This window comes from Mirounga angustirostris, unplaced genomic scaffold (genome assembly GCF_029215605.1).
Source record: "Mirounga angustirostris isolate CCGP_5_RB_7025 unplaced genomic scaffold, mMirAng1.0.hap1 SCAF_6, whole genome shotgun sequence".
Taxonomy (NCBI): domain Eukaryota; kingdom Metazoa; phylum Chordata; class Mammalia; order Carnivora; family Phocidae; genus Mirounga; species Mirounga angustirostris.
In genome coordinates, this window is record NW_026991714.1 from 130,418,485 (window position 1) to 130,430,828 (window position 12,344).

Genomic DNA, 12,344 nt, shown 5'->3' on the forward strand with positions numbered 1-12,344 from the left:
GCCTTATAATCTTCAGGGTAAGAGTTCAGGGTTATGTATGCTGGAATGTGAAGGCTAGTACTTAAATGCCCTCTGGGATTGTCATCCTGTGTGTAAAGTTGTTTCAGCAATTTCTCATGGGCTGTGTATATTTATATAAGAACATTTATTAGATTTGTCTTTCTTTTAAACTCGATGATTTCACTCTGTGTGTCCTGGTGGTCACCTGTATTGGCTCCCCTCTGCTCTCAGCACAGAGTCCACTGTCCTAACCTGGCACATAGGCCGTTCATGAATTGGCCTCGACTTGTCTCACCAACCTCATATCTCACTACGCGTCCTACACCAAAGTCCGTGCAGTTCTTGGAACTTGTGCTTCTCAGAATGTGATATGGGATTTTCCCCTGCCCCCATCCCATAGATATTCACATGTGCTCTATCTTCTTCCTGCAACTGTCATCCACCTCTTTCTCCAAACTATCACTCCATGCATGCACACTTTTTTTTTTTTTTGGCTTGGCTAAGGTGCACTCGATCTTCAAAATAGGCAGTTTCTCTCCCAGGAACTCTTCCTTCAACCACCATGCCTAGGTTATACTCCCCCTCCCGGCCATGTAGTTTCCAGAGTGCCTTGTGCTTACTCTAAAGACAGGGAAGAACAAAGATTCAGCTTCTGGGAGCAGGAGGGACCAAGAAGTTAGGGACCCTCTGCTTCAAACACACAAAAGCTGAAAAAAAAAGAGCAATGATTGAAAGGAAGAAAGGGGGAATGCTAGGGATGAGGCAAGAAGAGAGAACTCAGAAGCACCTCGGGAGAGTTGACTTCTTTTAAATAAGCCCAAATGGCTGACTGGAGGTGAGGACTCACTCAGGCCTTGGGTTCTAGAAAGGCAGAGATCTGGACCAGGGGCCCCTGCCCACAGCTGGGACCCTGCTGAAGATCTTAGGGAATAGAGGATGGAGAAAAGAATTCTCCCACTTGTCCAGGGTCCCAGCAAGGAAGTTGGTGGTTTGTCTGGGGCTCTGGATGAACTGAAGTTGTCTGCTATAGAAATGGAAACCACTAGGCTGGCTATGGCATGCATAGGTGTGAGGCCCCAGTTTACACAACCCATGTGGTGAGGGTATCCTGAAGTCAACACAGAATATCAAAGCTGGTTCCAAAGTGATGACTCTCCTTGGTCCTGTCAGAAGTGATTGCAAAACCCAGTTGTTTCTTCTGATCTCTTGCAGCATAAACAACCCCCATTGAAGATGAGCTTATAATACGAAATTATAAACTAGGGAGCGCACCACATGAGGGATGGGATTGGTAGGTATAATAAACAAGAGTATTAGCCTCTTAATTCGACACAATAGAACAATTTGAAAAAGACTATAAAATAGTTATTTTCAAAATAATTACAAAGATAAAATGATAAAAAGAAGATAAAATGATAGAAATAGCACTGTGAAAAAAGAATAGGCAAATTTGAAAGTACAAATACAATATATAGAAATAAAAAGTTTAGTCATTTACACTCAAGAAACCTCAATGGTTGGAATTCTTTTCTTATTAGGCAGTAATAATATATCAGTCAAAAATCCAATAACAATAACTCATTAAAAAGGGGAAGGGGCACCCGGGTGCCTCAGTCGGTTAAGTGTCTGACTCTTGGTTTTGGCTCAGGTCATGATCTCAGGGTCCTGAGATGGAGCCCCAGGTTGGGCTCCCTGCTCGGCGGGGAGTCTGCTTCTCTGCATCCCTCTCCCACTCCTGCTGGCCCTCTCCCTGCTCGCACTCTCTCTCTCTCATAGATAAATAAATAAATAGATAAATAAAATCTTAATAAAAGGGAATAATAAAGAGAAGTGACATATTAATCTCATTTATAAATACTCTTTCAGAAATCCTAATTAAAATATTAATACTGAATTCCAGCAGTATATCAAAATATAATTAAATACTTCTGTAGCATGATAAAAATAAAGGGTGAGTTTGGTCCCAAAGCTAGTATCATGCTTAATGAGGAAATACTAGAAACGTCATGTTCAAGTTAGTGCAAGATAAGGATGATAAGGATGTCTTCTTTCACCTCTTTTTTTTTTTAACTTGTCAATTTGGAATGTGATTGGTTACAAGTAATAGAATACCTGACTATAATTTTGTATGTGTTTGAGACTACAAGAGACTTAAACAAATAGGGGGTTTATTTTTCTCAACTGACAAGTCTGTATATAGGTGAATGCTTTGATAGTTTTGGGTCAGGGCAAAGGTGATGTGCATATTGCAAAAGCATCCTCCAAAGCTGTTTTCACCAATTTAGGCTCTCATTGATAAAGTATGAGAATGATTGTTTCCCCACATCCTTTCCAGCCCTGCCTATTACTTAACTTCAACTAGGGTGCTTCTTTTGTTTTTGTTTTTGTTTTTCTTCTTCTTCTTCTTCTTTTTTTTTTTTTTAAATAAACTTCTCTCTTTTTTTAAAGATTTTATTTACTTATTTATTTGAGAGAGCACATGAGCAGGGGGAGCAGAGGGAGAGGGAAAGAATCTCATGCAGACTGCATGCTGAGCTTGGAGCCTGATGTGGGGCTTGATCTCACAACCCTGAGATTATGACCTGAACCCAAATCAAGAGTCAGATGCTTAACTGACTGAGCCGTCCAGGTTCTTCTAGTGTGCTTCTCTTATAGGTAAAAAAGATATCTCAATGTGTTGATGTGTACTTCTTTAATTACAAGTGAGGCTGAGTGGAACAAGATTATTGGCCATTTTTATTTTTTCTTCATTCGTAGATAGTTATAACTTTACCCATTTTTTCTGTTGCCTTGTTTCTCGTGTGTGTGTGTGTGTGTGTGTGTGTGTGTGAAGGTAAATGGAATTCTTCTCATAATCTCAGGTGCTAGATGTCACTTCAAATTCCACAGTGAAAGGTGACTAGTGACCGACATCGAACCAAGTGTAGCGCAGCCTCACACCGTACTTCACAGTCAAGACTATTAAAAAAATAAACCCAAACAAACAAGGGGACAGATTTCCTGTTCACCCCCAGCTGTGATTATCCCAGTACATGGAATAAAATACAGGACAATGGGAGACACAGGAAGCCAATGCTAGTCATGAACAGAGTGATGGATAGGAAAAAAAGAGCATTTTCCTTGATTTGGTCAATCTCTTGCCATCATGACGTCACCTTTGCGCGCAGTTTCAAGAGCCAATAACAAGCTGGCTTACAGAGCATTTCACTGGAACAGGCTGCTTTGCTGAGACCTCAGATGTGTCTGTTGAACAGGACGGATGATTTACATTTGGCTATTTCTTTCCTCAAGGTCTGTGCTGGGAATTCCTCCCTCTTCTAGGAATTTTGGAACCAGCAGGTTAGAGATTATTTACCAACAAAAGTGAAGCCCAGAGAAACTAGATCACATACTCAAGGTCACATTGTTGTTAGTGACAGCATAGCGGGTAAAACTTATACCGTGTGGTTATACTATTGCTTTAAGCACGTTACACGTAACAACTCATTTAATTCTCATAATAACACCACACAGAAGGTATCATTAGCATTCCCATGTAACATATGGAGAAAATGAGGCCCAGAGAGGCTCAGTAACTTGCTTGAGGTCACACAGCTAATAAGTGGCGGAGCCAGGATTTGAACCAGGCACTTTGGCTCTAGAATCTTGACCTTAACTCCTATGCTATACCTTTCTGTTCAAAGTAAATCCCCTTCAAGTGTACAACTACACTGAATTTCCCCAAGAATGAGATTACAATGGTTAAAATGTTTTTCAAACGTTTTTGAAAATACACTCTACCTCAGAACCCAATATGCTCACACATAAAAGTGTGTTATAATTGAAAGACAGATTCCTTAAAAATAATCCTTATGCTTACTACACGTGAGATACTCTGATATATTCCCTCTTCTTTCTCTACCCATCTCTTACCCTTTTTTGAAAATAAAAATGCAGGCCACAACTTACTATGAGTCATGATCCAGAGTAGGAGAAAAAAAAGATTTTTTATTTTTTAATTTTTTTAAAGATTTTTATTCTTGGCATGCCTGGGTGGCTCAGTCAGTTAAGCATCCAACTCTTGATCTCAGCTCAGGTCTTGATCTCAGGGTCATGAGTTCAAGCCCTGCAACTGGGCTCCATGCTGGCCATGGAGCCTACTTGAAAAAAAAAAAAAAGATTTTTATTCTTTAGTAAACTCCATCTACACCACTGTGGGACTCGAACTCACAACCCCAAGATCAAGAGTCACATGCTCCCCTGACTAAGCCAGCCAGGCGCCCCCAAAAATGCTTCTTTAAAGCACTCTTCTAGCTCACATTTCTGTTATGAAAGCTGTTAGTGGTTTATACATGTCAAATTTCCAACCACACACAGCACTTGGAGTGGGGAAAACTGTCAGATAATTTCTATCAAACTTGTTTCCGGTCTGTAGGTATGCATTGCTCTCCCTGTAGTTAATGTCTAAAGATGGTACACTGTGACTTTTTTTTTTTTTAAAGATTTTATTTATTTATTTGACACAGAGAGAATGAGAGACAGAGAGCACGAGAGGGAAGAGGGCAGAGGGAGAAGCAGACCCCCTGCTGAGCAGGGAGCCTGATATGGGACTCTATCCCGGGACTCCAGGATCATGACCTGAGCTGAAAGCAGTCGCTTAACCAACTGAGCCACCCAGGCGCCCGACTTTTTTTTTTTTTTTTTTTAAGATTTTATTCATTTGAGAGAGAGAGAGAGAGTACGCACGAGCAGGGGAAGAGTAGAGGGAGAGGGAGAAGCAGACTCCCCACTGAGCAGGGAGCCTGATGTGGGGCTCGATCCTAGAACTCTGGGATCATGACCTGAGCCGAAGGCAGACGCTCAGCCGAGCCACCCAGGCGCCCTACACTGGGACTTTAAAATCACCATGCTGTAATCCTAAGAAAAAACCTGCCTTTACTTGTCCACTTACTCATTCATTTACCCATTTATTAATTCAATAAATATTTGAGCAACTACTACATGCCGGGCATTGTGCTAAATCAGGAGTTGGCAAACGATGGCTGGCAGGCCAACTCCGGAGTGCCACCTCTCTCTGTAAATGCAGTTTTACTGGATCCAAACCATGCCCGTTCATTTCTGTACTGTCTGCGGCTGCCTCCGCACTAACACCAGCAGAATTGAGCACAGAGACCACGTGGCCTATGAAGCCCGCAGTATTTCTTACTCTGGTCCTTTACAGAAAAAGTTGGCAGACTCTGGTACTAGAGTCTAAAGGTACAGTGTCAATTTAGACTGGTCTCTGCTGTCCTGGAGGTTCGAATGGTCCCACTCAGCTTCAACTGGGTTTCAAGCTCCTTGGGGGGTGGGAGGAAGGGCTCGAGGCTTTTTGCCTCCCTCCCATTGTTGCCTCTGAGAACACCTGTTCACAGTAGATGCTCAGCAGTCATGTTCTGCTGCTGAAATTATTCAGTAGATCTGGCAGCAGAGATTGGAAAGAAAGAAACCTACTCACAGGGTAGAAAGGAGAGTTTATTCCTTTAACATAACAAATAGTTTCATTTTATAGATGCTTATCTTCTGCTGTGAAAAGTGAGTCGTCAACTTCCATCGAGTACCTACTGTGCATCTGGCCCTGTGGGTAAGAAAAAAGATTTGGTTCAAACTTTGGCCCTTGTATCAAGGATAGGGAAAGAAAGGAGATAAATGGATTTTACTGTAATCCTTAATACTTCTGCTGGGGGGACCTGGGTGTGTACCTGGGGATGATTTTGGTTAACTACCTTAGGATCTCAAATGTTTGTGTTCCAATGGCTTTTAACTTCCCTTAGTCACTAGGCACTCCTAAAAGTAACTGCTGTGTCCCTGAGTGTATAAGCGAATTGTGTTTTTCCTTTCTTCATCAAACTTTCTATTTTGACTTCTGGGTCAGCACCGTAGATATATTTAAAGAAAAAACTGGTCCTTCTAGTCTGGTGGGAAAGACAGAAATAAACACATGGTTACAATATTGTGTATTGACAGTGACACCGAGGTTTTCTAGCAACACAGAGGAAGCGTACCTAACTAGGGAAGACTTCTTGGAGGAGGTGACACTGTGCTGAGTTTTGAAAAGGCTAACTGGACAAAGAAGGAGACGTAGGATGTTCCTGAAAAGAGACCAGCATATGTAAAGTCTAGAGGTGTTTTCAGGGAATAGCAGACATAAGAGCATTGGCCCATCATCAAAGGGATTGTGCTTGGACTTTTTTGAAAAATTATTTATTCACTCATTTATTTCTTCAATTTAATTATTCATTTGTAGTGGGAACAGGTTGTATGGAGCTCCTCAGTTTTTGTAACTAATCTGGTTAGCCAGTTCGTTTGCGAAAGTCCTCGCTGGCTCTCGGAAGGCATCAAACTGCCATCTTGGCCTGGCCTCTCTGGCAAGAGCACCAACTGAATGAACCAGAGACCCCACAGCAATCTGACTGGAAGAAGCATGGTTGCTGTTCAGCCAAGAAAATGCAAGGCAGCTTGGATGACAGCGTGGTTGTGACACTATCATCCCCTTCTGGTAAAAATGATCTCCTGCAGGGGCAGATCGCCCACAGCTCCTACCCCATGGCCAATCCTTCAATCTTCCTGATAAATCTGCCTGAGCTTTGTCGCCTCCTCTGGTATCAAGAGGCGAGTTTGTATGGAGACCCTTTGGGAACGGCTGTCAAATGCTCAACAAATGTTCTGTGGAGTTAGGTCTGCAGCAGGCTGGAAAAAGAGCAGATTAAAGGACTAAAATATGGCCCGCGCAGTTTTGGAGAGCACCGGCTAGCTGGGACTCTGTTCTGTCATCCAAGGTGAGCAGGGGGTCGGCTGATAAATGCTAACAATTTTCGGCAACACATGGGCTTTTAATCTTCTCAACAGCCTGGAGGAGAAATGTTAGATATGATGACTGGAGGAGTTTCTTCCCTCTTGTCTGGGGCCCCAAATACAGTTTTTAGATTTCATGGATACTAAATTCAAGCAACGTCACAAGAATGCCTGCATAAACAGCATTTGTGTTGGTCAGGGCTTTTGGGTTTTCGGGGGGTATAAGCAATGGAAACTAACTAGCTTAAAGAAATGAGGTGAATTTGTTAGGAGGTCGTATCTGGCAGAACTCAAGAGTGTAGGTGTGGCCGGGCCTCCTCAGGATTGTTACCAGGCTCTGAAGAGGCATCGACCACCAAGGAGGCCCCCTTACCTGACTCTCTCTTCTTCTCTTGGGCCCGTGGATTCCCCTCCACGTTCATTTGTGTTATTCTTCCCTCTACACAGCCTACCTTTCTATGCCTCTCCCAGGCTTCACATGCTCAGTTCCAGGCCCCAGCAATGAGTGGCTTGCAACTCTTGACCCCAATTATAGATCCCCAGGAAAAATAATGGAATTGACCTCATGTGGGTCAGGTCTCCACCCCGATGCTTTCCCCTATGGCCCCAGGGAGTCGGATAGGGCCATCTACAACATGTTGGCTTCCGGGAGGAACATACTTCCTGGTGGGAGTTACTAGTCTTAGAAAAGGGGGTTGTGGGCTGTGAGGACTCCCCTCTAAATTGCCTCCAGGACCTGTCTGATCCCTTAGAGGAGTAGGTTTCCTTTAGGACACAGTTGCTTTGCATTGCAGGCTGGGAATTTCCATGTAGGACCACATCTCAGTGTTTCTTTCTGCTTTTCTGGAGTTTCACTTTATATCCTCGCTGGGTGCTACGGAGGAGGTGAGCGCTATGTATATAATGTGGTCCTTATTAATGAGTCACAACGCATAGCTTAGAAATCCTGGGAGGATACCGTGGGAGGCACTTACATCCAGGTTTAAACAAAGAGCTTTGCAGAGGTATTACAGTTCATGATCGTTTATTCAAGTTATGTGCTAGAGCGAATGGGTGTGTCCTTGGCTGTCCCTGGTCTTTGCGTTTGTAGCCACTTCTCTGCATTCACCCACACCCTCTTATCAACATTAGTGTCACTGGCCCCTGAGAGGGACCCCACCCTCCCTGTAGCAGGATTTTTGCATTCTTGTCTTGTTACCTGCCCAATGCTCCTTCCCATACTTGGGATTCCTTCTATTTTCTTCCATATCTCTAATCCATCTGTATCACTTAAGGTCAAGTTCAAGAACCATATCTACCCTGTAGCTTTTCCTAATATGCCATCCTTCACTGTTCTTCCTTATTTTAGAATTCATTCAATAGACATTCACTTAGTCACTTCAATAGACATTCAATAGTTATAAACTGAGAGGAGTGATGGTCATTTATATTAATTTGCTGGGCTGCCATAATAAAGCAACACTGACTGGGTGACTTAAACAACAAGAAATTTATTTGCTCACAGTTCTGGAGGCTAGGAGACCAAGATCAAGGTGTCAGTGGGTCTGGTTTCTCTGCGTGGCTTGCAGATGGCCTTCTCACTCTATCTTTTCCTCTGTGTACATGAATCCCTGGTGTCTCTTTGTGGTCCAAATTTCCTCTTTTTATAAGGACACAATTTAGATTGTTTTCAGCCCACTCTGATGGCCTTATTTTTACTCAATCACCTCTTTAAAGGCCCCATCTCCAAATATAGTCACATTCTGAGGTAAGTGAGGGTTAGGGCTTCAACATATGAATTTTAGGGGGACATAGTTCAGCCTGTAATACTAATGGAGATAGGGCTGAGCAAGATATAAATGATCTTTGTCTTCTTGTTGTTTGATAGTCTAGTAGAGAAGATGGTTATTAAGCAACCATTTCTGTGAATACATGATTAATTACCATTGTGGGAGGGTCCAAGAAGTAGAAAACATGATACTTATAAAGGTAATCTGGTGTTGAGGGCTGGTCACAAAAGATCTCCCTGAGAAAGTGAGGTCTGAAGGAAGGGTGAATGGGAGTCAGCCAGGTGAAGAGGGAGGCTTGAGTATACCGGACAGAAAGATCAGTCTCTGTGAACTCCAAGCAGTGGGAAAGAACATGACATATACAAGGAATTGAAAGAAGCCATTGGGGTAAGAAGTGAGCTGTGGGAGAAGGCACCAGAAAGTCAAAGGGGCCAGATTACCCTTGATATTATATTCCGACATCCTCATTTCAGTGCTTACCGCATCCGGCCTTGGACTGGTTTAATATTTTTTTGTGTGGGGGAGGGGTGCCATACATGTTTTGCTTCTCCTTATGCTCCCATAGGACGAGATCCTTTCTTCAGCTCCTTTTATATTCTCCACAGTATGCAGCATAGGCTGGGCATATAGTAGATGCTCAATAAATAAATTAAGTGAATGTAATGAGAAATGGAATTGATAGAAGCACTCTTGTCTAAAATTAGGGGCTGACTCAATCTTGGTGGGCTGTTTCTCCTTGAGACTTTAAAAGGTGAGGACTTTTGGTAGTATGATGCCACCTAGTGCCCCTTTTTATTACAACAACAAAGGGGAGCAGGGGCCTCAGTAATCTGGAAAATTGGAAATGAAGCACTTTCTTTCATCAGCATAAATTAATTTGTCCAACCACCCATCTTGTCATCCATTCAGCCATCCACGTTGATGTCCACCTGCAGCTCTTCCCTGTGAGTTCAGCGTGTCATGTTCCTTTCCATCTCCCGTGGATCCCTGATTTCCTTTGTTCTGGTCTTTTTGTCCTCATATTGTAAGTGCGGCTCTCACGTATCAGTATCTAGGTTGCCAGAGCACCCATAGTGCTCGCTGGTGACATGGCATGTTCTAGACCATCTAGACCATCATATAGTGTTAAAATTAATTGCAGATTTTCCTTTCTCTCTTTCCCCCAAAGCCAGACTGTGAATGCAAAAGGCAGTGTCTCTGTTTTAGTCAGCTCTGTGGTTCCTGTGGCCAGCCTTGTACCTACAATGTAGCCAGTGCTTAAAAAAAAGTGTTTTCTGGATTGAATTTCTGTCACCTTGGCAGGCTGTCTGCTTGTAAAATAATCCTTCAGGGGATTCTTGGGAAATGGGAAGACATATAGCACCACAACAGACTCCAGTACAACATATAGGTGGCCAGGGCCCTCTAAATCTTTCTCTGTTGTTATGTACCTTCAGGAATGTTATGGAGTCTCTCTAGATCACGGTGGTCCCCACAACCTGATAGTCCCAGTGTATGATCAGGTCTCTTGTAAACGCACAAAGCAGCCCGAGTCGTGTTGCCTGTCCTATGTTCACCTCATTTCTCTTAGCTTTGCTGGCAGTTTGGTTCAGCCTGCTTCTCCAGCTTCATCTGCCACCTCTCCCATCACCTCCATGTGCATTATGCCTCAGCCATATTATGTCATGTTTGTCTACCAGATATACAGTCTCTGTTCATGAATGAGATATAATTGTGCAAATGTGAATTTTCCCCAAGTTCTTTCATAAATTCAGTAATGTTCCAATTAAGATTTCTCATGAGGAACTTGAAAAGCATCCTGAAAATTATAGGGAGTGATGGAGGTTCACGAGAAGCCAATGCAGTCTTGACAGAAGTAGGGGTGGGGGACTTCAATCATGCCTTCAATCATGATGACTTGCTGCAAAACCATCATAATAAAACCTTGTGGTACTGGCACAGGAGCAAACCAGAGAGATCAGAACAGACCCATCTATATGTGGGAACCGAGATGCTGAAAATGGGCATGTTCCATTGAGAAAAAAAAATTGGATCCTTATCTCACACCGTATGCAAAAGTGAACTCCAAATGGACTCAAGAACTGAATGCTAAAAAATAAAACTGTGAAACTAATGGAAGAAAATGACAGAGAATACCTTTATGACCTTGGGGAGAGTTGAGAAAGACTTGCTAAATCATCTGAAAGAGCATTAAAAAAAAAAAAAAGATGAAGGACTACAAAATGAAGGATTATGGTCTTACAAAGGACATTACAAGCAAAGTTTCCAGTCTTTGAAAGCAGATTAATGTCCAGACTTTACAAAGACCTCTTGCAAATCAAATCAAAAAGAAAAAGAGCAATTGAAAAATAGACAAAGGCTATAAATAGACACTTCACAGAAGGGGAACCCAAGTGGCTTATAGATGTATGAAGAAATGTTCAATTTCACTAGTAGTGAGAGAGATGCAAAGTAAAACAAAAATATATTGACACCACTTTCATGATAATTGACGGAATTTATCAAATTGGCTAATTAGATGAGTCAGGTTTTGCAAGGCACTTAGAACAGTATCTGACACTTAGTAAACACTATGTGAGTGTTTATGAATAAACAAACTACCATGTGCTGGCAGGCTGGGAGTGGGGGACAAGGCTATGCAGTGGGGCATAGTATAGGGCAGTAATTCTGGGGTGCAATCCAGCAGTACTTGGTGATGCAAGCCCAGGGCTTTTTCTGGGCGACTAGGCACCTTTGTGCCATTGGAGAATAGTTTCCACCACGAGGCAGATGAATTTGAAAAAGGCATACCCTCTGGATGGTTGTAACCTTCTAAGTTCATTACTTGATAGAGCTTTTATGGGAAGAAAAGGGCACATCTTCCTTCAGCAGGGCACATGACATAGGAAAGAGTAGGGACTGTGTTCTAACCTCACACGCCCCATGGCTGGATGTCTTTATACAGGACAAATTGCATAACCCAGTGCAATGGCCCTGTGCATCCCCTGTAACTTTATCAGTCTCATTCGTAGGCATATATTTCCTAGGAGTTGCACATAGGTCCATAAAAGACCAGGCGCAAGGATGATTATTATCGCTGCATTGTTCGTGGTATTGGGAGAGGTGGAGGTAGCCTTGGTGTCCATTTGGGGAATGGAAGTCACATGTGTGGATGTCCAATATGGAATGCTATGCAGCAATCAGAAGTGATGAACTAGGATTGCAATACCAACTGCAAAAGGACAGATCCAGAAAAAGAATATGGAGTGAAAAAAAGTAGAAAATAAGATGATCCCTAAGTCCAATATCATTATCAAACATTTAGAAAATACACTAATAAAAGTGTGTACACTTTTCAAAAATACATATCCATGCACAGTAGCCTGAATAGCTATGGGACTGAGGAGAGATGGGAGTAAGGATGCGGATAAAGGGAAAAGATAAAACAAGAGAGGGGTCTTGCACATTTCATGAACCAAGTTGTTTACTCCAACTCTCTGTATCTGAAGGCTAAAGGGGATGGTGGAGGAGAGGGAGAAGAAGCAGTCTTGAGAAAGGAGCCCCAGTTGAAAGGTAGCTTTTCACAATGTGGCTCCACATCCGTTTTCCTAGGGTGCTTCGAGCGCTGCACCCTATTTTTCTCACCACTGGTGACTAAACCCTTTGACAGCAGGGTCTGTGTTTTCTCTACCTTACTTTCCCCTCCGTGTCTTGCACACAGTAGCTGCTTCATTAGAGTTGACTTGACTCGAACTGAGATTATTTCTTGTTCCCGCCACCGAATCT